A 4,579-nucleotide genomic window follows, 5' to 3' on the forward strand; every position below is an offset into this window, starting at 1 on the left:
CAGCTGCTTTTCTACGTAGTCGCCATTCTGACTCAGACATTCGTCGTAGCGTTGTACCAACTTTCCAATACCCTCATCATAGAAGGCAGCCGTCAGTGCTTTCCGCCAATTCTCTACGCTGGCCTAAAGCTCGTTGTCTGTGCCAAAATGTTGTCTTCATAGTCAGTGGTTCGTTTGAGCAGAGATGAAACTCAGTGGGAGACAATTACGGGCTGTATTGTGGGTAACCAAACATTTCCAATTGAAACGATACAGGAACATCTTCATTGCCCCTGCAGAATGAGGCTGAGAATTGTCTTGAAGAAGAAACCGCACAACAGTTATGTAATGTTGGTTGCATAGCTTGAGGGGAAAATTCTCACCAGGCCCTCGTACTTGGCGGGAGACACTATTCTCTATAACATCTTTACGCGCTCACTAAGAGCTCAGGAATGAAAAGAGCGACATAATCCTACCTAGAGTCATACTAGAGACACTGCCCAACACATCTTTGCAAACCTTTATCGGATTTTCATAGTCGTTTCCATTTCGCGACCGATCGTAACTTACTTTCTGGGCAGCCCTCGTTGTTTCACTGTCCTCCCATCTCTATCCGTAGGCGTTCACAACTGTAGCACGTGACAATTCGACCAGTTCACAGGCTCTGCCAAATAATAATCTGCCCTTATATGAAAGTGTTTACCGACTTGCAGCCCATATTTTCGCTACGTTGATTGCCTGTATGTGTCTATTCCGCTTACATAGTTTTGTTAGCACGTCGCCGCGCGGAGTGACTGCGCTGTTTGAGGCGTCATGTCACGGACTGCGCGGCCCCTCCCGCCGAAGGTTCGTGTCCTCCCTCGGGCATGGATGTGTGTGTTGTTCTTAGTTTAAGTTAGTTTACGTAGTGTGTAAGTCTAGGGACTGATGACCTAAGCAGTTTGGTCCCTCAGAATTCACACACATTTGAACATTTGAACATTTGTGAGCACGTCACGTGCCAGCAATACCACCAGGTGACATACAACGTCGCTGTGGCAATTATCATGATGTTCAGGTTAATCAGTGTATAAATACTCTCCTCGTATTCACCTGCGTATAACAGCCGTTCTACCCGGCCCGGGTCTTCCCGTGCCGCGTCGGATTGCGAAGCGTCGGGGTCAGCTTTCGAGGCAAGTGAAACGCAGCTTACGTCAGCAGCGACCCCCACACCAGCTGTCACACCGCTAACCACCGGGGGCATCGGATTCGGTTGCAGAGGGGGCGTGTGACGAAGGCGACTGCGGAGACAACACAGGCATCGGCAACGACGGCGTCTGTGCGAATATGTGAGTACCAATAGAACGAGGCCTAGGCATCTCACCCACACGTTATGAAACATGGATGAGGGAAAAACCGACACAGAGAGAGCAACAAAGCCCTCCACAAAAACTTCTGAGCACTCAGAAACAAGTAACACAGAATCAGACACGTGAGGTCGTCTTGCCTTTTGACTATTCGAGCCTTACTCAAACTTCCATAAGTCGTCAGCTATGTATCTACAACCTGCACTCGTACATCCATTATGCATATTTTCGTACAGGGGAGACACGCATGCATTTCCGAAGGAGATTTGCATCGGAATTCGGAGGAAGACTGCACTGTAGTTCCTTCTCTAGATTGTCGTACAGGTGACAAAATGGTAGGTATCGAAATGGACGACAGAGGGGTAGAGAAACAATTAAAATCGCTCAAAAGAGGAAAGGCCGCTGGACCTGATGGGATACCAGTTCGATTTTACACAGAGCAAGCGAAGGAACTTGCCCCCCTTCTTGCAGCGGTGTACCGTAAGTCTCTTGAAGAGCGTAGGGTTCCAAAGGTTTGGAAAACGGCACAGGTCATCCCCGATTACAAGAAGGGACGTCAAACAGATGTGCAGAACTATAGACCTATATCTCTAACGTCGATCAGTTGTAGAATTTTGGAACACGTATTATGTTCGAGTATAATGACTTTTCTGGAGACTAGAAATCTACTCTGTAGGAATCAGCATGGGTTTTGAAAAAGACGGTCGTGTGAAACCCAGCTCGCGCTATTCGTCCACGAGACTCAGAGGGCCATAGACACGGGTTCACAGGTAGATGCCGTGTTTCTTGACTTCCGCAAGGCGTTCGATACAGTTCCCCACAGTCGTTTAATGAACAAAGTAAGAGCATATGGACTCTCAGACTAGTTGTGTGATTGGATTGAAGAGTTCCTAGATAACAGAGCGCAGCATGTTATTCTGAATGGAGAGAAGTCTTCCGAAGTAAGAGTGATTTCAGGTGTGCCGCAGGGGAGTGTCATAGGACCGTTGCTATTCACAATATACATAAATGACCTTGTGGAAGACATCGGAAGTTCACTGAGGCTTTTTGCAGATGATGCTGTGGTGTATCGAGAGGTTGTAACAATGGAAAATTGTACTGAAATGCAGGAGGATCTGCAGAGAATTAACGCATGTTGCAGGGAATGGCAATTGAATCTCAATGTAGACAAGTGTAATGTGCTGCGAATACATAGAAAGATAGATTCCTTATCATTTAGCTACAAAATAGCAGGTCAGCAACTGGAATCAGTTAATTCCATAAATTATCTGGGAGTACGTATTAGGAGTGATTTAAAATGGAATGATCATGTAAAGTTGATCGTCGGTAAAGCAGATGCCAGACTGAGATTCATTGGAAGAATCCTAAGGAAATGCAATCCGAAAACAAAGGAAGTAGGTTACAGTACGCTTGTTCGCCCACTGCTTGAATACTGCTCAGCAGTGTGGGATCCGTACCAGATAGGGTTGATACAAGACGTAGAGAAGATCCAACGGAGAGGAGCGCGCTTCGTTACAGGATCATTTAGTAATCGCGAAAGCGTTACGGAGATGATAGATAAACTCCAGTGGAAGACTCTGCATGAGAGACGCTCAGTAGCTCGGTATGGGCTTTTGTTAAAGTTTCAAGAACATACCTTCACCGAAGAGTCAAGCAGTATATTGCTCCCTTTTACGTATATCTCGCGAAGAGACAATGAGGATAAAATCAGAGAGATTAGAGCCCACACAGAAGCATACCGACAATCCTTCTTTCCACGAACAATACGAGACTGGAATAGAAGGGAGAACCGATAGAGGTACTCAGGGTACCCTCCGCCACACACCGTCAGGTGGCTTGCGGAGTATGGATGTAGATGTAGATGTAGATAACACACTCACTGATATATCGTATTTATGCGCGGACACTGTGCAAGCGACTTTCAAGCAAAATGTCTCCGCTGTACAGGAATATACATAATGGATGTACGAGTACAGGTTTTAGACACATGTTTAATGACATATAGATTTTTGGGTATGACTGGGTGTCTTGCTCGGATAGCCAAATGGTAAGGCGACCGCTCGCGATAAGCGAGAAATTCGGTTTCGAATCCCGGTCCGGCACGAATTTTCATTGTCGTCATTCCATTGTACAGCCGATGTTTGTCCATATTCGCAACTGCGAATACGTTTCATGTATTTCATTAGGGTTGTAGAGGCCGCAGAGCCTGTTCCTTCGGACACGCATGCATGTCCGAAGGAACTTTGCACTGTAATTCGGAATAACACAGGTTCTGGGATATCGTACAATCAAGATGTTCGTTCATTAGTGTGGCAGCCACTACGCCCTTTACTCAGACAGCCGTCACAAAATTAGACATCGAGGCCACGCAAGCCATGGGAGCTAGCATACATTCATCACATTTAAGGACAAGAAAGGCGGAAAGCAGATACAGACACGTCTCACGGAGTTAATTAATTAAATTCGGGGCTTAATCATCAACATCAACATCATCATTTAAGACTGATTATGCCTTTCAGCGTTCAGTCTGGAGCATAGCCCCCCTTATACAGTTCCTCCATGATCCCCTATTCAGTGCTAACATTGGTGCCTCTTCTGATGTTAAACCTATTACTTCAAAATCATTCTTAACCGAATCCAGGTACCTTCTCCTCGGTCTGCCCCGACTCCTCCTACCCTCTACTGCTGAATCCATGAGTCTCTTGGGTAACCTTGCTTCTCCCATGCGTATAACATGACCCCACCACCTAAGCCTGTTCACCCTGACTGCTACATCTATAGAGTTCATTCCCAGTTTTTCTTTGATTTCCTCATTGTGGACACCCTCCTGCCATTGTTCCCATCTACTAGTACCTGCAATCATCCTAGCTACTTTCATATCCGTAACCTCAACCTTGTTGATAAGGTAACCTGAATCCACCCAGCTTTCGCCCCCATACAACAAAGTTGGTCGAAAGACTGAACGGTGCACAGATAACTTAGTCTTGGTACTGACTTCCTTCTTGCAGAAGAGAGTAGATTGTAGCTGAGCGCTCACTGCATTAGCTTTGCTACACCTCGCTTCCAGTTCTTTCGCTATGTTGCCATCCTGTGAGAATGTGCATCCTAAGTACTTGAAACCGTCAACCTGTTCTAACTTTGTTCCTCCTATTTGGCACTCAATCCGTTTATATTTCTTTCCCACTGACATTACTTTCGTTTTGGAGATGCTAATCTTCATACCATAGTCCTTACATTTCTGATCTAGCTCTGAA

Source organism: Schistocerca cancellata, chromosome 4 (assembly GCF_023864275.1).
Source record: "Schistocerca cancellata isolate TAMUIC-IGC-003103 chromosome 4, iqSchCanc2.1, whole genome shotgun sequence".
Lineage (NCBI taxonomy): Eukaryota > Metazoa > Arthropoda > Insecta > Orthoptera > Acrididae > Schistocerca > Schistocerca cancellata.